Below are 24,370 nucleotides of genomic sequence, written 5' to 3'. Positions count from 1 at the left end.
TACTGCAGGGAACAGATGATAGATTTCCGTCTTCAGGCAGCTGATCAAACACGGGCCACAGAGATAAAATAGCCACCGAGGAAGTCCAATGCACGACTGATCGCTTTTGCCATGACACGCAGCTGCTCCGGTTCAATCACATCGTATGTAAACAGTTTGCCTCCTGTGATCAGGAGATATTTTATTTTGTATTCTCATAATCAGTTATGATTGATTAATCATTTACCATTGTTGAATCTGTTGACAGAATAATCTTTTAATTACATCTGTGTTACTCTGAGCAAATATTAATGCACACTGACTGTTTATTGAGGTTCTGTATCATTCTTGTTATCTGCTTAAGTTGTTGCACTTTAGTGCAGTCACACCGTTCAGACCCACCAGTCCTGTTGGGCCCAGGCCCGTCTGCGTTTAGTTCTGCACGTACGCCGGCCTGTAACCACATGCACGCACTTATGTAACACACGCACGTTCACCTACACACTTAGTAATAATAGGAGGGTCGTCTGAGGACAGTTTCTCTGATAGATACACTTTCACAAAATGCACAATGTAATACACACTTGTTTTTCTCTTAAGAGTAGCAGTTGATGTCTATATAAGGGAAAACTCTTTGATAGGCGGGGAATTGTTATCATTTGTGATCATTTCCAGTAAAGATCCAACTGTGATGTCATAATGGCAATATATGGAGACGGGATGGTCCAGTTGACGAAGGATTGGATTGCAAATTGTCTTTCCCACACTGACTGCGCAAAGTGTGTAATAAAGATCACTATTTTTTGACACCTACTTCGGCCTGGGCTCGCTTTCTTCTCTTCCCTAAATCGAACGAACCATAACACTCCTAATGAAAAAACACCTATGACCAGATGGAGGCTTTAAGGCAGCTCACGCTGTGATGAACGGGAAATGTTGCATTTGACTTGATAGTCGGTGAGTATCCACCAACGCCGAGAAAAACATCTAGAGAGAAAATATGACACAGCACTGCAGTGAGTGATTCGCAGGGTTTCTCTGGAAAAGCGCATCACAAATTTATCAACATTAGCAAGAAACTCATTAGGGAACACTTTAAAAAGAAAAAAAGATACACTAATCAATGTTCGTATAGTAAAAATAAATCAAATGACTGTGTAGAATATTTAAGGGGCTGCTTTTAGCGATGAATCCTCAGCAATTTATCACCTGACGCTGCACTTCTCATGGACTTTATGGAGCGTTTTAGGATCTTTTAGCTCTCGCTTTTTGGTTTCAGGGCAAGCAGCGTGCAGCGTGCAAACTTCAAAGACAGTGATATGCATCCAGCCCAAGTGTTTCCTCAGATTCAGCAGGTAACACAACAGGAATGATGGTTTGTTGAAATGAGTCTGTGCTTCATCTTCAGGCCGAGTTATCCGACATTAACTCATATGCACAGCAAAGCCAGTTGCAGTTGATAAAGTGTGTTTTCTTGGTTAAACTGGTGTGGCGTCAGTATTACAGCTGCTCCTGTCGGTTAGCATTTATTAGTATGAATTAATGGCCAAAAAATGGAGTAAAGCCTGTGCCACACTGCAGAGTAGCAGCATGTGTCAGCGTACTAAACGTCTGCACCCAAGACTGTGTCGACCCATCCCCCAGCAAACACACGCCGAGGCCGACGACGAGCATATTAGCACCGAGGAGCATTAATTAGGCCCGAGCATATGAACCTCGCGCCTTTCTTGTTGTGCAGACGTGTGCAGAGGTGCGGTGCACATATGTGGGCATGTTTGCCTGATTCGCCCCACAGATTAACCCATAAAAAGCACAAAAACACTCACACCTACACACGCACAAACGACTCCGCATCACCACCTCGTGCCTCTGATGCCCCGCCCCCTTCTTCTGTCTGCACAATCTAGCTCAGTGCATGGTTCCTTGTGTTTTACACTCATAATAAAATGCTCCATCCTGCTCCTACACACTCCTCCTCCCTCTCCACACATTCTCCTAATGAGATAAATTAGCGCCTTGCAACAGATGCATGGAATATACACTAATGGCCACCATCTGTCACTCATCTCTAGGAGACAGAGTGAGAACGTGGCGCTAAATCCGATCACAAGCCCCTGGCAGAGCCCCACCGCGGTGAGGAGGAGGGAGGAAGGCACGTGGAGAGAGGAAGACAAAGAACGAGCGCTGAAGAGTACAGTACAGAGCGAGGAGGGGGTGGAAGTGTGGAGGTTTAGGTGCAGACTGGACCGAGGTACAGTACAGTAAGTGGTGGAGAGGCGTTGGAGCAGCAGTACAGCAGGTTAGATCTGCTGGTGATTCAGCAAGCACAACAAGATCTTTAAAAGTGTCGAAGGGGGTTTGTTCAACTCCCTCTGGTCACTGATAACTAAAATTACAAAACGCTCCATCTTCACATCGAGTGCAGGACTCTGATGCTGCGCCTCGCTCAAGCACTAAACAGTGATGAGCACGGCAAAGATGTCCGTTACGGAGGGCCCAAAGGAAATGATTAAAATCAGAGCGCATTTTTCGACTATACGAGTGTATCCAGCATTTATTCTTAATGCGTCTGTGTTATGCATTGTTGCATTTCTGCATTTCAAATGCACTCCATTAATACTGAATGAGTATTCGGTATCGTTCGTCACAGCAATGCATACCTCAGTCTTTTCTGTGATACGGTACGTTACCACAGCAAAGTGTTCTTTCTTTTAATATCAAATATTTTTTTTCCCAATTAAAAAATGTTTGAGCAGTTGGCCTGATGAAACAGACCAGTGCATCTGCATGTGGCAGCTCATTAGTTAGCTATTTTTATTTATTTATTTCTCATCGAGTGGAAAATGCAATATTATTAATATCATGTCCTCCATCCTTTAATTATCTCCTAAGCTTTGCTATTGATCAATCTAATCAATTTGCTACTTTTCAATGTGTGACTCTCTACACACAGATTCAAAACTGGAGTTTTTTAAAGCGTGCAAGTTGCACATACAATTATTAGAACAGTAGTTAGACTGCATCTATAGTCTTATGACAACTCTTTATGCAGTCCTGTGCAAAACACCATTACTGCTTCCATAGACGCCAAGAGTGTCAGTACAGTAGTACTTGATTCATTGATTAATCGTCAGCAAGTGTGAGCAGCTCTGGAGCATTCAGGTATGTGTCAACAAAATGCCTCAATCTTCTCAGGAGTGGACGTCCCAGCAAACTGACCCTAAAGTAATGGTTAACATAGGCTGCTTCTCCAACTCTACAGGCCTCACTAAGTATGTTAAACGTTGAAGTTCATGGAGTTCAGTACGATTAGAAAAAGACTGAACAAGTACGGCTTGCCAGGAGAAAGCCTCTTCTCTCTAAAAATAACACGGCAGCACAGCTTGCAAAGTTACATACAAACAAGCTGCAGGACTTCTAGAACAATGTCCTTTGTAGAGAGAGCAAAAAAAGAGAGCGAAGCAGAGACGTTTGTCCACAACGCGCAGCACCACGCTTGGACATGAAACCAAAAACAACACCTCATGCCGACTGCGTTGCACGGTGGTGGAGGGCTGATGATTCGGGCTGAACTCGTCTGTATACCAAAGTATTCTAAAGTCAAATAAGAGCTTCTGTCCAGCAGCTGAAGCTTGGTGCAAACCGGCTCATGCAACAGGATCCTGATCCTGAGCACAGCAGCAAAACAAGAGATCAATATGAGATGATGACTTCAAGTTATTGCTACTAAAGCTGATTCCAAAAGATACTGAATCGTATGGTCTGCTTCGTTTTTCACAGGACTGAGAAAACTTTATCTTTCACACAACCGTTTACAAGTAACATTACAAGTAATTCGATTACTGTGGCACACTATCTTATAATGACTTAGATATTCATCCATGCATCCTTTTTCTTTGCTCTGGACCGGCTGCAAGTCAATCACAGGACCACTATTTCTATTCAGAGAGACAACTATTCACATACAAAGACAATTTAGAATCACTAATGCAAGCTTTAGGATTATGGGAGGAAGCTGGAGTACCTGGGAAAAACCCATGCAGGAGCAGGGAAACATGCAAACTCACTGAAAGGTCCAGGCTGACCACCAGATTCAAACCCAGGACCCTCCTGCTGATCACTGTCCTGCCCCCGGTGTGCATGTCAAAAAGCCAAAAAGGTAACTCAGGGGTGGAAGATTAAAAAGAGAGAAATATCCTTGTCGAAAGCTTGTTGCTGTCTGGAAAATAAATCTATGCACATTTTATCATTATTAATATTCAACTTCTAAAAGGTTATTTCTGCATCAAGGTACCTGCCCAAATTTTCCAACACAGTTAGTTCCAACAAACAGAAACAGAAGGCTATTTCTGGGACTCTGGCCACAGACTACATCAATCAGTGTTATTCCCACATGAGCCTCATAAAGATTCCCCGATTTACACTGAAAAGCAGGAGTGAGCAAGCTTTATTTCTATGTATATTGTTTGATATAAATATGACTAATTTTCTGGGGGAGATCAGCCAAGCCACACTATTCGTAAATGCACATTTACTTATTTATTCCTGAGAGTGCTCGTCTTCTGCATTTAAATGTAAATATACATTTCTAGGGGTTTTCATGAAGTTTATATTTAATTGCCATTTTTTTGTATTAAGGTTTAATTTAGCTTTGTTTTAAAAGTTGCCTATATAAATAAAATCATTTTTAATCATTTTATTTATATAAAAAATATCAATACTACAACTTGAAGTTAGAGATAGCCTGTCTGCGGTCTTTAGATTCTGTATTATTTGTGATTTTATGCATTTTAAATACCCGGTTTTGTCAGATGATTAGATTGTTGTCATTGCCATGGTGCACTCTGTCCTCACAGACGTCCGTGAGATTTACTGAATAAATGTAACTAAAACCAACTGAATAACCTACAGCTCCTCGAGGTAAGGTGTCAGGACGACTGTATTGGACTTCACTGGAACCTTTATGTAATGCAAATGACCATTTTGAGCATCTTGCTGGGAGCAGCAGTGCTTTGCACTTCAGTTCAATGTCAGAAACGAGCAGGGAGGAAGCTGTGCGTGAGAGAAGACTTAAGCACCTCTGCAAAGGGCTTAAGTAGTAGTCTGAATTGCAGTACTTATGCATAAGGTACCTAAAAAAAATGACTTGGAAAAAAAAGTCTCAACGTCAACTCTCGCTCTGGGATCCATCACAGATATTCTAATAGAGCTTCCCCTTGACGGCCAATAATTCCCTCAGCAGTTTTTCCCCGTCGGAACAGAAAGCTGCTGCAGAGCAAACAGACATTCTGACAACCTGCTGCAGCTGTACCTGCACTGAAAACGTAGCTTTTCACACATAATACCAATGTGACACTTCCTCTAGGCAAATAGCCACATATCCATTTATAGAACGTAATCAGACAATGATATATTCCAGAGTCTGCAGTGGTCGCAGTGTGCATTAACACGACGCCTGAAAGTCAAGGAAACAATGAGAACTAAACAGGGTGATGAAAAGGCAGAGGTGCTGCGCATCTCTGGGACCTGGAGAAATGAATCACCCAGCAAGCCGCCCTGTACGGCTTCCATGAGGACAAATAGACTAAATCCAGCTATAATTAATCACTATTTGCATGGAATTTGCCATAATTCTTTTTTTTAAGTGGTTTAACTAATGACAACAAGTGGAAATTAATGGCTTATTGCAGTAAATGAAAGAGTAGGGGTAATTGGTGAAATAAAAACTTTGCAGAAGACCCCCCAGAAAAGGACCAACAATACAAGAGTCCTAAAAATCACACAATAATGCAAGTAAAACCAACATATCCGTCTATTCAGCACACTGGGAGTTTAATCCTAATGCAATTAGATAAGATATGCATGAAAGAGAAAGCTTAAATTACAACCCCAGAAAAACTTCATTCTCTTTTAGCTGTGTTTTGGACACATCCACTGTTCCCTATAAACTTCATAATCCAGCAATCATACCGCATCAACATTTCCACTGAAGGCTCCACATAAAACGTAACTGGCCTCATAAAAGCAGTGTCAAATACAGCCAACCTCTCATAAAAAGCACTGATGAAATTCTCAGACAAAACTATAAATGGCATCTGTAGAGAAACATAAAATACTGCACTTTATAGAGCAGAGCTGGACTGCTTTAGAGCATTTTTACAGTCGGAACCTGTGACACACATTTAACTGTTAATGGCGGCAACACAAATCCAGCCTTGAACATCAGAACCGCGCACACAAAACCCAGTCCATACGTGCATCCTAATAATCGCAGGTTACACGCACTGTTCTGCTTACTTTTTGAAGACTGTCTGACCGGTCCTTCCCAAAATCTTTTTAACCTCCAGCTAGTTTCAGTTTACACAATCTGGGAACACATTAACCATCATCCGCTGATTTAACTAGCTGATAAACAGATCAACTCTTCTTGCTCCACGCTGGTCACTCTCTACAGTCCTACTTTAAAAGCAGAAAAAGAAATATAAAGCAAATGATGAAAGCCTGCACACAAAGCCTAAACGCTCCTACAAATGCACCAAAATTAGAAACCAGAGAGCTTCCAGTACCAAAGATCAGTTATTAACAGACAGTGGATCTTCATCTGGAGATAAAAGGTCTCAAAGGTGGTGGTTTATCATATCCAGGGTACAGCTAATTTATCATTGTTTGCTAGTTCTTTGAAATATTTTGCATACATTCATATATGCTTACTAAATGATAGTTTAATTAGCATGATGCTGAATCCACCATATTTTGAGGGATTGGAAATAAACTAGAATAAAAACGACTGCTGTCAAAGGATATTTCTGTCTGCAATATTTTGCATTTGGCAGCAAGGCTCTGTTCAGGGACCTCCTCGCCTAATGCAGTCTCTGTATGCACACAGAGAGCGGTGCAGAGCAGAGCAGGCGTCAGTGACAACGCATGTGAAACTGATTAAGTCAGAACCGTAATGCAAGGAGTAGGTGGGGTTGCAAAGCGGCTTGCAGCTAAGCAACAACCGTGAGGGGGCTTAAACAGCCGGCCCTACGTGAACTAGCCAATTAGACGTTGTATGAGAGTGAGACCCGTTTAAAACTGATCTGCTAGGATTGCTGCTGAGCTCCAAGTTTTGACCTGCTTGAGTTAAGACAAAAGGCTGTTCGTAATAAGATGTTCTGCACTCCCAGTCCATCCTCAGACAGACCCACACACCCTCACTTTACAGTCTCTACAAAGGGCCATTACAGAGGTTCCTGGATTTGGAGAAAACACTGATTTTGAAATTGTGACGTTCACAGCTGACACTGCCAGGCTCAGGTTACTATTCTGGTAACCTCACCCAGTGATTAAACATTGTTTGTTGGTTTATTTAAAAAAATCCAGTTTGGAGGAAGAAAGAATAATAATAAGGTAGTAACGCTGGAAACAAACTTGTTATTTGTTATTTCCAAACAAAAAAGAAAAATGAAAGCTATAAAAAAAATGCTCCTGTTTTAATTAACCTTAATTTGCACAGCGGATCGATGCAGATATTACATACTTCGCTGAGACTCCGTTGCAGATGTTGCTTCAGCTGGATGTTCTGTGTCGTTAGTGGGTGTTAATATTTAGCAACAACTAATCTTCAGGTAATAAGTGATTATTTTTATGCGAGTGTTTAAATATAGAAAAGCATAAATCTCCACCTAGTAAACAACGACTCTAGGTGTAAACTCACAGCTGAAGGTGGGCGAAGAATCATTTACTGTGTATTAATGGAGTAAACTGCCCCTGAAGAGAAGCACAAAGCTTTTTTATTGAAGCACTTTTTTGAGTTTAAAAAAAAAGAAAAGAAAAAAAGCACCGGTCTGTCTTTTTCTCGGGCTGATTAGAAGGTTTGGTACACAGCCACGTCCTTTCAACACACTGTTTCATTTTGTTTTGTGACTGGTTGCTGATTAGTTGGATGTAATTGGATTTTTTTCTTTTGTTCCTGGCTCTTTTCTTTTTCTGTTCCTGTCTCTTTAAAGTCCTTTGAGACTCGCGTGTGATAAACGGCCATGGAGATAAATGACCTTGAACTTTAACTTGAACTTTGTCTGCCTCTCTGTCTCTCTTCTGCCCTCCCCCCCTCTCACTCCATCTTGCTCGTTCTCATTTAAATGGCCCGGGCTGCAGAGCGATCCAGCTCGGCAAAGACGTTGAGAAGGCCCATGCAAATAAGTGCGAAATTACACTGTAATCAGACATGTAAATCATAGCCGTTCTCAATCTGGTGCGTCGTTTTATTGTACTTGTTTACGAAACGCTGCGTGGGGGTGACGGGTGAGGTTTAGGTAGAAGGAGGGAGAGAGAGAACGTGCGAGAAAAGACAATAAAAGAAGTGTTTGACAAGGAGGAGGCTATGAAAAACATCCAAAACGCTTTGATTCTTTATTCAGAACTGAACTCGTTTTTTCCTGTTGGATTCAGATTTAAAATTTATACCATGATCAAAATTGCTCAGCAATGCGAGTCTTCGGGCGCAGAGGCTTTCCGCCTGTTCTTTGATGAGGAGAAAGCAGAGGATGGAGAGAAGGAGTCTGATGAGACGGAGGGATGAACGCGCAGCTTTGTTCACAAGACTGCGGCTACGGGGCTGCAGAGTAAAGGTGAAAAGCACTGAAGAGGACATTATTTTGACACAACTGGAGGACACAAAGCTAAAGCTAAATTGTTGCTCTTGCTTTTAGAAACGTTTTATTAAAGAAAATATCATTTGAGAGCATATAGCGCACAATGCAAGCTCAAGCCTTCAGATCGCAGGAGAGCTTTTGTCACATCTTCCCTTCGTGAAGGGTCAGAAATATCCAGCCTTGTCTAGAAAAACGTCGGTCCTCACTGAACTTTTTGCTTTGGTGCTAAATCCTGCTTCATACTTGCTTCAGCTGTGACAACCTGTAAAATCATGGGTGTATTAAGTGATCTGATCCCCACTGAGGCAACGTAGTAGCAAAATGTGTGCTTATATACGTCAGAAAGAGGTGATCGACATGAAATAGTTTCTAAATTTAATTGCACTGTGATGCACGGCACAGTGTGGCACACTTTAGATGTTTGGTTTATCATCACCACACGGTAGCATCACCGAGGTGCCTAATCTCTTCCAAAATCCATCCCGCAGCACGACAACGAGCCAACAAACACAGCCAGTGTTAAGGAACCATCTTCAGCCACAAGAAGAAGAAAGAGTCCTGCAACAGATGGTATGGCCCCCACAGAGCCCTGATCTCAACATCGGCGAGTCCGTCTGGGATTACATGAAGAGACACAAGCAACCGTCTAAATCCACACAAGGACTGCAGCGTGCTCCCCAGGTTTCTTCAAATAACCTGCCGTCCCAGAGCCTTGAAGCTATTTTAAATGCTGGCGGCATATCTCAAAATATCAAGCATATTGCAATAAAGAAGTTGGGAACTTTCCCACAATAGGGATGCTACTACTGTTCAGCGTGACAAAATCTCCGATACCACCCCGTAACACTAGCATTGCACTGGCAACAACGGTGGCGTGTCTGCGTGCGCGCTACGCCAGCCACGGCCCGATATAGCTCGCACGCCTGTGTGGATGCAAGGCTTAAAATTACATTTAGAGGCCATATTGTTTCATTCGGGTGACACGCACACACGAGACGCACTTTCAGATTCAGTTTCACACTGTCGCCAGAATCTCCTGTTGATACCGCAAGCTGTAAGAGAACATATCATCCCGAGCGTGTGCGAGCGCTTGTATATACACGTGCGAGTGTGTCAGCATATGCATGTCGACAAGCCGGGGAGGAGTGAGAAAGCAAAGCACGAGAGGAGCAGCGAGACGAGGGATCAGGATTTTGGCTCAAATACAATCTGTGGAGGAGTCACTCAATGAGCTGACAGCCGTCAGTGAATCCTGGTGGGGAGAGGGCTGAGCCACTGTGGTCAAACACACACACGCACAAACACAAACACAGAGAGACTCCATCAGCACCGGGAAGCTCAAACAGACAGATGGGCTAATTCGTGACTGACTGTGTGTTATGAAACATTATCTCTGTGTCAGTGAAATCAAAATAACATTTTGGGTGTAAACGCGGATCTTGTAACTGCCAACAGAACACCACATGGCTGTGATACATGCATATGGACCGCGATGCACGGCCTCGGAAAAATGTTTTGTTGCTAAACTGCTGCAAACGCTGTTTATTGAGTCATCTGGGGTGAACCGCATGCAGCCGTATACGTTTGCCAATGGCATCCCACCTGCCGCTGCCAAATTAAGCCATCGAATCAATTTCAAGAGTCTGCAGGAAAATGAAGGCCATTATAGGCATTGAATTTTATTTGCTCTCTATTCAAAATTAAAGGCTATTGACAGACGGCTTTGTTTTGTTCTCTCTCAGCCACTCCACGGTGAGAGCGTGGATAGGTGGTTGTGGCTGCATTTTAATGGCCTGCCCCTTTAACGGCCGGCTACAGAGCCACTTTATAATCCCCATCGCCGGGATTTGTGTATGCAGGGAGTGTATTGTAGCTAACTGAACCTGGCTCGCCGCTCTCCGCGGATGTTTTGTTGTCAAATAATGGGAGAGTGATGGGGTCCTACCCCGCTGTGAGCCACCGCAAAGATTAGACAGATCTTCACACTGGACGATTGGTGAAATTTATCACTGTCACCGGGTGCCAATCCACGCTGCATTTTTACCCCCTCCCCTGCCTTCCCCTCTCCTCTCCTCTCTCTCTCCTGCCGCCCACACCCACGCTGTTTGTGGTGGTTTCTCATTTGGAACCTGCAAACCAGTTGTCATGTGTACTTTCCACTCCGATAGTGATAGCTTTAAGCAGCGCCTCAAAAAAAAAAAAAAAATCACCCTCTGCTTCACGCTCTTTGCACAAATGCTCATCGCGTTCACCGACCGGTGTGCATGGGAAATTTTAGGAGATGCCAGTGATTTGTGTTGGGATGGATGTGTGTGACATCCCTGAGCGAGTGATGAATTTGGAAGGGGGAAAAAAAACCTGAATTTTTAATTTAAAACTAAAATGTTGACTTCTGTCAATTTCAGCTGGTTAGAAACGCCCTTCAGCCTGTGAAAGAGCTGCCCTTCAACCATAGGAGACATATAGAGGTGTATATAGTTATATAAGCAAGCTCAATACCTTTTGAAATTTATGAGCCAGCTGACGTAACGCTCAAGGATACGAAGCTTGTACTTTAAAATACTTCGTTTAGCCACCGTGCAGCTGTATGTTATTATGCATATGTGTGCAAACTGGCTGCTAGAGAGGCATCGAGCAGAAAAGGGGATTTCGCCTTCCTTTAGTCAGTTGAGAGGCCACGTTTCCCAGCCAGCAGATTTTGATCCCCTTTGAAGCGCTAGTGGAATTAGCATGCAGAAGAGAGTGCTGAAAGGTGCTCCGGCCCTTAACTCAATCTCTCTCGCTCTCGCTCTGCCTCTCCTCTTCCTCAGGTAAAAGTAATGGATTGTAGCTGACTCTGGCCTCAGCCCTGTCGCGTCACGCCTGCTAGCCAGCCAGGCGGGAGGGCAGCGCTGCGGGCTCTGTTATTTAGCATCCATTCCTCCACAGTCACACTTGCTAACTCTGAGGCCGACTGTCCAAGCACACCAGGCCTCGAGGATGCCAGCGCTGCCTGAACTGAGAGGTGACACCCCCCTCCACGTTCTTTAACAGATTGCCACCCTGGGCCAGCCTGTCTGAATACCAATGAATAAAAAAAAACAACTCCTTACTGCGGCAGTGAACAGGAAGAGCAAGATAAAATATAATAAACACAATAAAAGGAACATATGGTTAAAATTTCTTGTATCTTATTTTTCCCCAAACATCTGCTAATCAATATTACAGACACTCACACAGAAAGCAAAAACAGGCCTGCAAGACTTACTGTCACAAATTATTCTTTCCATTTCTGATAAATCAAGCAAAATCCATAAAGTCATTTTTGCTTACCATTACATGAATTCTAGAAAGGCACCAAATTACTGTCACATCTGAGTGTAAAACCGCTGAAAAACCAATAAAAGACAATGTTTAATGTGTTATCCACATCTGCTTAACACTGTTTATGAATCAAAGTTCTGTTGTTTCCAGTGATAAACTTCACGACTCTTCCAATGAGTCCTCCTCCAGACCAGCGGTCTCAAACCCCCCGGCCATGGACCAGTACCGGGCTGCGAGAGTTGAGGCTCGGGTGTGAAATTTATGGTTTGTTTCCCTGGGTCTTTTCCCGTGTTGTAGTTGTGTGTCTTATTTTGAAAGGAATATTTACCCATTACCATGGGCTAATTATGTTGCAGAGACCTGGAGCCATTCATCCTCAGCTCTAAAACAGGCATTTATCTCACAACTAATACAATACTACTTGGTTAGGGTTAGTAAAAGATCACTGTTCTGATTGATATCCATATTTCCCACTAGAGACTTTACATGCACTTCCTCACATGACCTCTAGATGCCTCTGCTCTTAATCTGGGTTCCTCTGTTTATCACCGATCACAATTGATGATAACAGTCTACTGAGCCGGCTGCTAAGAAGAGAAGGGCGCCTATTGGTGATATGTATGGGAGTGATAACAAGCGATAACAGCCATTCAATGGGCTGATAACATCGGCTATGGATGCTGAAGCAGGCAACTGTTTTCAGCAAACAAACTGATAAACCCAGCGCATACCACCTATCCAACGCCAAACAGCAGGCAAACTAAGCAATTATAGCCGGTAAAAGAAAACTAAATGCCCTCGTGTTTCTTTCAGGTGTTTGTAGAGCAGAGAAACTTAAGAGAGAGAGCCGGCGCTAAAACGAGAGACAACAATAGACACAGAAATGACCCCAGTGGGATGATGAAGGTGCTGCGTTTGCAGCATGTATGTAGGGGCAATGTTTCTATCATTACCACCATAAACTCTCATATAATATTAAGTGTACCATTTTTTAAAAAAATCATACTTTAACAAAGCTTTAATAAGCTATAATGGCATAAACACATTAACCTGCATATTCTGAGACATGCATAATGTGCCCTGACAGTCACCTAGTTGATGGGTATGTAAATGTTGAAGTAAGGAGCTGTGAGAGGGAAGTCGGAGCGAATGTTGATGCACAATCAGTGCAGGAGATCTTCCTTGAACTGACAGCTGTCTGTGAATCCTGGTGGGAAGAAGCCTGAGCCACTGCGCTTAATGAATGTGCGCTGCCATCAACTCAGAATCTCGACCAAAACAGGCGAGCCTGCGTACACACCGACACGACATTAGCAAGAAATTTTTTAAAAAACCCGTCTATTAGAAGAAAAAAAAAAAGGTCTTTGGAGTAAATCAAAACTACAAACGCTGCTCGCAGTGGTGAGTCATATTAGGTTGAGTGCGAGCGAGCTATAAAGGAAAGTCAGCTATAAAAGAAGCTGGGAAACCAGCACTTGTGTGACTTTTCCAACACAAAGAGGACAAATCATCTGTGCCCACGTTACATGTGCATCAGTCAAGAAAAACTCTAAATGATTTAATATCTCAGGAGATATGAGTGTGGAAAGGAAAACAGCATCTGCCGAATGCAAACAGAATCAACAAAGAGGACGAGCAGACGCGCGCTGGAACTCACCAACACGTGATGCTATTTACCGTGCATCAGTTGACTGTCAAACGCGTGAATTGGAATGACAATTATAATTATAACATGAGCCTGCTGGAGTATATACAATATACGACAATATTTACACGGCCTTAGTGCGTTTTATACGAGCCAGGCCGCCGGTTCTGACGTTCCCGCGTAGCAGAGCTGCTCGGCGAGCACACGGTTAAATCGTAGCTGTATATTAAAGCAAGTAAAGCAATTTGAGCGCGTTTCATGGCGGGGAAGCATTGAGAAAACACAAATGGCAGGTTTTCTTTTCTCTCTATCATAATTTGTGTCTCTCATAACATTTTCTTTAGCATCCAGAGTCAACGTGTAATGCCAGGAAGCTTTGGATAGGTTTTGACAGACTCTGCGTGTGAACACCACATTCAAGTTTAAGTGCATTTTTTTAAACCTATCATTCGCCAACCTACCTTGGACTAGATGTGACTGAAATACAGCAAGTGTAACGTGTCATTTCCTCCCTAAATAAAACACCTGTTTTCCCTAAACCAACTCCAGTGTGGTGAAGTGAAGCAAGAGGCATCGCCGCTCACTTAAGGTGACAAACAAAAGCACAGTCCATTAGAAACGGCTCGCAGAGACAATACGGCTACATTAACAAATACAATCATGGCGAACAGCACGTGCATTTTTCATTTCTCCTGCCACTGCTTCGTAAGGCCGCGGTCACACCGCCGCAGCGATATTGCCAGACAAAATGAGTCTGAAGAGCTGGCTACGTGTATCTGCCTTCCACGCTACCTTAACTTCTGTTCTGCCTCCTCACTGGCAGGGGAATTAAACCACAGCGTGCAGCAACGGCAAAAGTGAAAACCGTCCTCATTAGATGTGATAATAAGCCGTGTGGCAAAACCGTGCTCGCAAAAATTGCAGTACATGTGTCGTTTAACATGATGTATTAGTTCAGGTTGCAGTTTGTCTTTGCGAGCTATTTTTAATGGATTTCTGCAGCCTAGGACATCCGGAAGGGAATGTGCATTAGAAGAGACAAAATGAGCTCTGAACTGGGACATTAGTGGGTTTAGATGTTTCCTGGGTAATAATGGCAAGAGAAAAACAAAATGCATCATCTCGTAAACAACAGGAAGTGAGTTCTGCATTAAAAAAAGGAAGGGGAAAAAAAAATCGCTGGCCCGGCATCTTTAGGCTCGTAGATACAGGGAGGAGGTGCACGTAATCTCTGTTTGATGGATGTACAGACAAGTCATGACGCCCCCCTCCACCTCCACTTGGAATGAGTGTTGCAGTGTAAACTTTCCCACTGACCAAAATCTGTCACAAAGCCATCCAAGGTCTTTTTTCCCTTTAAATTGCCCGATATGCAGCAGCAATGACAGTCATCTCAGAATGTCATCTAAGCGAACAATTAACAGAGCAGCAAAAATGTGAGGTCAGATATAATTAACATATGTGCTGCTCAGCTATAATTGCTGAAGTCTAAAGCAAGTAATTAAATCAAACAATGAGTGAGTTCTTTCTCTGTAAAAAAAAAAAAAAAAGGACGAGGGGGAGGGGTTGCACGCGGACGCCGGTACACCGCGCTCCTCTCCGTCACACCGCCCCTGGGACCATCACCGCATATTCGCCGCGCCGCTAAAAGACAAAGCAATAGACACTCTGCTTGTGATGCTACGTGCGCTCGGAGGAGAAATGACGCTCATTCCCAAAGGCCAGCAGAGATCCCTCATCTCTTCAGTCACATGCTTAAGATGCACCTAATTGACGGCGGCGAGATCCGCTCATTATGATACATGCATCTGGCTGGCCTGTCAGACAAAAGGAGGTGGAAGGGAGCGGCATTAAGCGAGTGGCAGGAGCATTATCAGTCTATATTTCACAGGTGTCAGCGGGGACTTGTCCCCGTTTCGTCCTCTGGGTGTCATTTATTAAATGAAGGAATGAAAGGGATGTTTAAGGTAGAAATACAGGCCTGCCCGGACGAGGGATTATACACTGTTAGGGGGAGAAAAATTGCATTTGAACCCCAGATACAAAATCAGGCCTCCGGGGAATTTAATTATTGACCTAACAGCAATTCAAGATCGCATGCAGCCTGCATGCTTCAGGTGCAGAACAGTTTTCTAGGCTAAGGGCTCCTTCAGAGTATAATGCACAAAAGTAAGATTTAGCACTGCGTTAAAATAATTTTCTCTGGAAATGCAACAGTCAGTGGGTTTGCTTCTCCTGTGCTTTCACACAGTGATTCCATAGTTTGTGTTTATTGTGCAACTGATACTTTGTTTCTCTGTCTTCTTTTGATCTTGGCTATAGTGATCATATTTCCTTTGATTGATTTTTACAACACATACACACATTTATTTAAGTGGACATATTTTACTTTTTCTTATTTTAGTTTTTTAAGTTGCACACACACACACACACACACACACACACACACACACACACACACACACACACACATACACACACACACACACACACACACACACACACACACACATAATTAGCTCCCCTATGAAAACGTCATTTCCAAACATCCTAGTTTAATTTTGGATGCTTGCATTATTTTAGGACTGATACTGCTGGCTGGCCCTCACGCTCTCCTGACCTAAATCTAGCAGAGCCCCTCTGGGACATGATGTTTTAGTTCATACGACACCACCAGGTTGTACCTCAGCCTGTCCAGGAGCTCAGCGATGCCCTGGTCCAGATCTGGGAGGAGATCCCCCAGGACACCACCCGCCCTGACAGACGTGCATACAAGCACGTGGCGGCTATACTTGTGTGTGTGTGTATATATATATATAACACAACACCCAGCACGCCCCTGCGGGCGGTTTATCCTTCAAGCTCGGATCCTCTACCAGAGGCCTGGGAGCTTGAGGGTCCTGCGCAGTATCTTAGCTGTTCCCAGGACTGCGCTCTTCTGGACAGAGATCTCCGATGTTGTTCCCGGGATCTGCTGGAGCCACTCGCCTATCTTGGGAGTCACCGCACCTAGTGCTCCGATTACCACGGGGACCACCGTTACCTTCACCCTCCACATCCTCTCGAGCTCTTCTCTGAGCCCTTGGTATTTCTCCAGCTTCTCGTGTTCCTTCTTCCTGATATTGCTGTCATTCGGAACCGCTACACCGCTACATCGATCACTACGGCCGTCTTCTTCTGTTTGTCTACCACCACTATGTATATATATATATATATATATATATATATACACACACACTGTAACAATGGATGCTAATGTTAGCCATCACCAAGATTTTAGACAGGAGTTCAGGATGTTAGCAAGTAGTCCCTGTGCGCCGAAGGCTTCTACTGCTCTAAATCCTCTGTTTCAAACATGCTTTCTACTCGTGCTCCGTCTGATATCACTGAGAGTGTAACGTGGTCATCTCAGGCACACAGCGAGAGAACTGGTGGTATTATTAAGAACTTCACAGGGGTTTATCTTATGAAGTAAATGTTAACTCAACAGTTTAGTTCACTATAGCATAATGACACCATGTGAGCTTCAACTGGTACCCTACATGTGACAGGATAGCTATTCTTAGTCTTCAGGATGCTGACTAAATGGTGCTAGAGCATCCATTAATGTTCCCTGTTGCTAATGGTATAATTCCTGGTGATATGAAAGTGTATTTGGCTTTATGTAATGCATGCACTCCACAATACTTTCTGGGGGAGGGGGTGGATTTAAGAGAGATGAGCGTGAGCTTTCTTTAAATGCCTGTGTCACAAAAGTGAGAAACACCAGTGATATCAGACAGAACAAATTTAGTTATTTTTATATGTTGTCACATCAAGAATCTTTAGCATTCTCGCTTCGTGGCAGTAGAGGTAGAAAACAGATTGAAAATTGCACATTTCCATTCATAAAATTCAGGAACTAGGAGTCTCCAGTCAACCTGCCTTGTATATCCTCTGACTGTGAGAGGAAACCCAGGCGTGAAGAGAGTGTACAGCCTCCACGCTGGGAGGGGGAGTCCTTTCAGAGGATTTGTTTCTGTCAAATGAAGAAGGGGCTGGCAACTTTTGACATTATGTTCCCAGCAGACCAAGGATGAGGTCAGAAGCAGAACATCATCTTTTTTTTTCCTTTTTCAGTGGTAAAACTCAGCTGCAGAGTGCCTTTTTACACCACGTCTTCTTTTCATAATAAACCAATATGCTTTCAACCTGTGTGACCCAGGGACCAAGGCCTTCCTGAGCAATTTCAAAACACTTTGCGTGTGCTCTGTTCTTGACATTTAAAACCATATGAAAATGAAAATGGATCCCAATTAGAGCCGCGGGAAGAACGAAGCCCTCTTGGTTCTCTTAGTAACTAGACGGTTTAAACATTTCCCCCAACCAAATGCCTTGAAAATTGACCTTCTCGTTCTGCGAGCGGCGATAAAAGCAGTCTGTGGTGGCCTCAGATCAAGCTATTTTGATAGTCATCTGTGAGGATGAAAATGTAAGAGTAAAAATAAGGGAGCGTAATCGCACAGCGTATAGCTGCAGAGGCAGCACCTTGAATTTAATGTTCCACATACTCCCAATAAAGTAACATGACATTAACCACTAGGTATTAATGTAAATCACAGGAGTGGGAGACAGTAATAGCCACTTTAGGACAGGTGATTATTATTGAGGCGATTGTCGGAGGTTTGACACACGTACTGAATAAAGTCTAAAAATATAGAAGCAATGTGCCTCCATCCTACAGGGTTACTGACACAAACACACAGCGGTGCTGTAACAGGCTAATGCGAAAGGCGCATAAGAAAAGTCTGCTATATTTAAACTTGAGCGCGCCGAGGCAAGGGAGTCGGCCGGATCACCTGTTGAAGAGCATTCATTTGAGCAGGGGAACAAAGGTCAGCATCCTTGCTGGAGCTTTGATTGGCAGGCGGGGGAGCTTGATGCCCACAGCAGCGGCCCAGCGGAGCAGCCAACGGTGGCGTGTGGCTTGGCTGGGCCACATTTCTGACTCAATGCTGACTAACTGAGTGTGTCTGCTGACAGTGTGTCTGACTGATAGGATCACCCCGGGAGGCTCTTCCAGGCCCTTTACAAAGTGTCTCTGATAGGCCAGGCCCGTAGCACTGCCGCGAGGGCCCGCCGACAAATTAAATTTAAGCCCTGCTAATGCATAGCGTAATCATAGAGTGAGGTGGTGATAAATTTTTCAGCGGGGTTACCATGGGCGCAGCAGAGGAAGAGTTCGCTGCAGAATCTGAGATGGGAGGAAGGAGAGGAGAGGCTACAGAAGCAGAGGGAAAAATAGCCGAGTGTGACCTCAGCTCCGTGCTGAAAATCCTACGCTCGGAAGCCAAGAACTCGTATGAAAGAACAACAATAACACACCATTATGAGATGTAACATTTTGCGACGACCTGCGTTTCCAGGGGGAAATTTGAAAGAAAAGCAATTTCACATTAAACTATCTGACACAGTGCAGGTCTGTGGAGTGGAAGGCGAGGGGAGGGGAGGGAGATAGAGAGGAGTGTGCATGTGTGTGTGTGTGTGTGAATGGTTGGCGGACGGGGGGGATGCGGGCGGCGGGGATTTTCAGGAGCTTCCTAACGTGCCATTGGCCAACTGGAGCGAGACACACACATCCCCTCCGCCGAGTTAAAAGGGATGGAGTGGATGAAATTTCAAAGCCTCCCCTGCAGACACACGCTCTGCTTTGCACACATCAGCACTGAGATGTTCAAATATTCGACTCTGTCGTTCCAGCCTGGTTCCCTCTCCCGTACGCTAGTATCAGCCATGGTTCTGCTGTGATTAATGAGAAAGCCAAACTCAAAGAAAATGGCTCCACATGCATGTGTGTGCGCGCACGGGAAAATTCTTTCAAGACATCCAAAAGTCAAAAGCCTTTTTTCTTTCCATAATGCTAAAAACTGTCCCTAATTAAAAACGGCGTCTCTGAGTCATATATTTCCCATGATTACTTGCTGCGGGCGGTACGAGAAAGTGAAAGTCACCGAGATAAGAAGGGAAGTGGAAGACATTCACCTATTAAACTCATTCACTTATTATGGCCAACAATGCTTTTCCTATTAGCCGGCACGCTGACAATGTTATAAGACATTCCTGAAATGTACCGCAAAGAGTAACTGTGTTGCCCTTGTACAGACAATACAGAGCCCTCAGAGCTGGAGCGCGTTCGCTTCCCGCTCCTCCGCTTTTATTTCCCTGACTCGACGGCTTTGATTTGACCAGCCGTCTCCTTTTCTTTACGAGCATCTCTCGTGCCGAACATCTGTACGGCCACCGTCGCACCGGTCGGTGCTATAAAACTAATTAGATTCTAACACACTAAATCAAGTCACAACTCCAAGAGCTCCTCTTTTTTTGTTGTTGTTGTTTTTCTTTGTTTTGTTTTTTTCCCCGTCTTTTTATGATGGCAACATCTTTGTTGCTAAGCAGTAGTTGCTGTGGTGATTTTGCACTGCAGTTCCCAGAGATCACAAGTCACTCAAAGAGTGCGGCCGGTACGGTGACGTCTTCCGTGTACGGTGAATTAGATGACGTAACTTGAAACCTTCGCACCTAGTTATTCTATTTTTTCTTACTTGTGTACACTTGAACAGGGAATAATATCACTCCATGCACTCACTCGCTTCGGTTTCCCCCTATCATATGACAGCTGGTGACCAAAGTGGTAACATCCTTGCTCTTGAGGCTCAGTTATAATTCAATATTCAAACCACAGACGGTCTAATAAGCTTCAGTATTATTGGTGGAATGAGATTGCCGCACACTTTCTTTTTTAAAGTCAAATTTAAAACCTTTTAAAAGCCTAAACAAAGAGAAGTGAAAAGCATTTCCACACAGCAACATTACCAAATCAACAAATGCTTTATCTTTTTGAATGTATCTAAAAGTTCAGAGTCAGAAAACATCTTAAAAATACAGATTGTGTGCAAAAAAACAAAAAAAACAACAACCCACGGAGCAGTTTAGCAGTCACTGAAAAGAATTACTGAAAGATTCAGTTTAACAGAACTCATCAATACGTCCAATTTTACCAGTCAGCGTACCAGCAGGAGATGACGGTGTACTAGCAGCAGGCATGAAAGAATCCATTGGCACCTTATCTTTTTTTAATACAAGCATAATGTGCTCTTCTGGTTTCATACGGGACTTGATTGTTCAGGAACTCATTGTCCCAAGTTTCAAACTTTTTTTTTTTTGCCTCAAAATTGCTCCTTCGACTTTCAGGATATTCTTGGTATTTTTCATCTCGGAGCCAAATATCTCCAAACTTGTATTTGAAAGCTTATTTTTCTTCCTTTCATGGTTTGTGTGATACCTTCAGTGAATGTGAGATGAAGCTTTTGAGCACATAATTTTAAAAAAGGCATCAATATAAGATAGCTGCAAATATAGAATGTGATCATCTCAAAATAGAAGACTTCAAGGGTGAAAATAAAACATTTAATGACCTTAAATGTGATCATTGACATGCATTTCTCTTTAAAGATGTGCAGGAACCCATGGTTGTGTCCTGCACATTGAAACGTTGTGATTGTAATTTTGTCGAGCGTCCCACCAAATGCTAAAGTCCCACCAGGAAAACAACAGACTGCAGGATGACCAAAGGTACTGTGACGGCAATGAACCAGACATTTCACTGCCACTGAACTAGTTGCGAGCAGGTCTGCGAGCACTCGTCGGTCGATGTTTTCAGTGCGACTTTGGTTCATTAAGAAATCAATAAAAGATCAATAAGCCGGACTCAAGTTGGCAATTGCATGCAATCAATGATAATATGACAAATAAATTATAAGTTAGCGAAAAATGCAAATCTGCACATGTAATTTTAGAGATAGGAAAGCGGATTTCCTTCACAAATTGTGACAAATGGTAGTTTCTGCATGCTTTCATATAGGAACATAACCAGTTGAGTCCCCTGTTGCACGTGTCGCAGATCGACTGCAACATGTCGGCAGTCTGTCGGCATTTATAAATTAGATGCTAATGGTTTGGAAACCTTCACCAATCAGAGTGACTGCTGCGAGTTGTTTGGAGTCGATCAATAACCGTTGCCAAGGTTGAGGCTGTTGCTAAACCATCACGTGCAATCATTGTGCAACCATTTTTTCCCCTGGTCACAAGAAGGTTGCCGTCCTATTTTTACTCTCGTGTGACTGAAGCATTAACTGAGCTCTCCATTTAGTCACGAGATCAGTATCTTACTAACAAAAGGATTAAAACTCTTAAAGTGGAAATGCTGTTCCCAGCCAAAGCTCAAAGAGCTTTTTTTACTCTCACACATACTCTAGATATTACTAGATTGAGTCAGTATGAATCATAGTTTTTAGCATTTTTTTTTACTTCTGGCTCTTATTTTTTTCTTTTTCAAACATGCATTTTGATTTGTTTTGGTCCGCTGGGTACTCGACTTTGGAGTAGAGTTAAAAATGATTTCAAGAGGGAGAACGAGGGATGTTCTGAACTGACGGCGAAAGCTCAAAGTAGTTCTCGGCGGTATAGGATAAAGTCTTTTACTGTATAACACACTACGTGATACGCCACGAGGCGGACACCAGGGAATGGCTTCCTGTCGTTTCTTCCTGACCAGAGATCCCAGAGATGAGAGTCGCGCTCACCTATTGACTGGTCTACCACCAGGTCCACCCCTCCCCAGTTTCCCACTGGTATCTGCACTCAGACGCACCTCCATAATCACCGTCACCCTCGCTGAGTAATTACGCCGATTAATGCGCAGACAGAGCTCGCCTCTGGCTGTGGATACTCTATCAAGACACGCGCGATAATGGATGAGCGTGCATTCTTAATAGAGAATCCATAGCGCCTAAACCTGGAAAAACATGTGTATACTTTTTTGATTACCCACAATCCTCTTGGTGTAGATCATTTACCAGCCCAGAAACAAGAGAACGCGGTCAGGTTCTTTCGCCCTTGTCGTGGCGCTCTCGCTGACCTCTAAAAATGGACAACAAAGATCATATCACGAAACCAATACTAGCGCCAACAGCCTTTGCACAAATTGATTTACCCACCCAGAACTCACTCCCATCTCAATGAGGTGGCAGGATGCTCACAGCATATATCACTGTCACACAAGCACCCTCTAGTGAAATGTGATTTTTATCTTTATGAGCTTTTTCCCCTCCTTTTCGGTACAGCGTGTAGCGGCTTGTGATAAGTGATGAGAAATAAAGGCTTAGCGCATTACGTTAATACAGGTGCTCTGTGCGCATATGGGTGCTATCACACAGGCAGAACGACACTGCTGCGGTCGCGCGCGTTCGAAAGCGGCTGGCGAGGCGGCAGGGGGTCGGTGCTATATGGCTCATAGATCACTAGCGTGTGGGTGAGAGTTGTCACCACAGCCAGCGCCTGGCTGCGAAGCACAACATAGTTTATGGCACACTCCTGCTAGACGTAAGCACGAATCGTGGCCCAGGCAACAATGAGGAAAAGCGCACTAAAAATAGATGATAAGCTTTTTTGCGCTCGCCCCAGAAACAATGGCTCCTTTTGATTTTTCATGCACTGAAACTGTCGAACAAAGGATAAAGGAAGCGGCGCGTAATGTCTGACTGGGCCTGTAGTAAAAGATCTGGATAAATACAGGCGAGAGGCCCCCGCTAACCTGAAACACACCCTCGGTGAAAGCTGGAAAGACACGATAAACGTTGCACTTTCAAGTGTGTTAAATGCACTAAGATAGTCGGGGCTTTCTCTCTTTCCGACTGACAACCTCTGTTACACAGTTAATTACAGCCAACTGCAACACAGCGCAGTGTCAATTATCATGTGCTTTAGCTCTTTCCCAATGGATATTTTTACTGCCTGGGTTTCACTGCTAAAGTTTCTACCTTCTTTTATTGCTATTCTGCCCAGGTCTCGAGGCTGAATTACATTCGCCAGACAGAGCTGTAAAAACAGAAGGGATTTAAGGATTCAGATTGGTGGAGGGTAACCTAATCTTCCGTAATTGGGGGAATGGTTCTCATTTATATCAGCCTACTTTAGAAAGCAAGCTCATCGGCAGGCTGCTATCATTTCAGGCATTTTACTCCGACGATTCATTTTCATAAAGGCAGAGGAAAGGGAGGCCGGGCCGCCACCGCTTTCGAACACGCATATTAAACCTAATCGCGATTAATCAGCGCGTCGCTTTGACTTTGCAGGTTGTGGGAATCAACATACACAGCAGAAATGTTGCACAGAGATCCTTCATGTGCTCGCTGGGTTTCGCCCGAGCCGCTGTGCTGCTGGAGTGCTGTGAAATAACACATTCTGGGCTGCGTTGTCTGAAAATGGAACTAAAATGGTAATCCTCTGCCAGGCAAAGCGTTCTCGCCTCGCCAGATGCTTAGTTCTGAAATTTGCCTAATTGCCACGCTCAGATCAATCCCTTTCACTCTGCCAAATGAATCTGCCAAAGTGTGTTGTGAGCGTTTTGTTGGCCCAATATGGGCATTTTTTTTGCCTCGCAAAGATTGGTGTTTTCGTGACTTGCGGTGAAGGCCTCGGAGACTTTTTAGTATTGGTGACATATCTGCACAAGCGGAGGAGCGTCCAACCCTGCTGACCCATGTGCCCATTAGCTATGGTGTTGCAGTGAGGGCACAGGGCCCGTCTTGGCTCCATCACACACACACACACACACCCACCCACTCTTCATATGGCTCAGACACATGTCGTGGGCAGACTAAACGTGGCCCTCTGATCAAAGAGCAGCATGTACGGATGGACGCTGACTTCCTGACCCCCCCTCCCTGCACCCACACACACACTGACTATCCTTTATTGTGTACAGTAG

General features: G+C 43.9%; 1 protein-coding gene across 8 annotated transcripts in view; it reads right to left on the bottom strand.

Moving 5' to 3' along the window:
* The window catches only part of LOC146576709 (RNA binding protein fox-1 homolog 3-like), a 431,434-nt gene that overhangs the window by 249,106 nt on the left and 157,958 nt on the right, over positions 1-24,370 (bottom strand). The window lies entirely within an intron of this gene.

The sequence above is a fragment of the Mchenga conophoros genome, linkage group LG4, assembly GCF_057382185.1.
Source record: "Mchenga conophoros isolate Kocher_MC1m ecotype Shallow Benthic linkage group LG4, M_conophoros_male_GT1.1, whole genome shotgun sequence".
NCBI lineage: Eukaryota > Metazoa > Chordata > Actinopteri > Cichliformes > Cichlidae > Mchenga > Mchenga conophoros.
The sequence above is the reverse complement of the archived record's forward strand: the minus strand, read 5'-3'. Positions and strand labels throughout refer to the sequence as shown.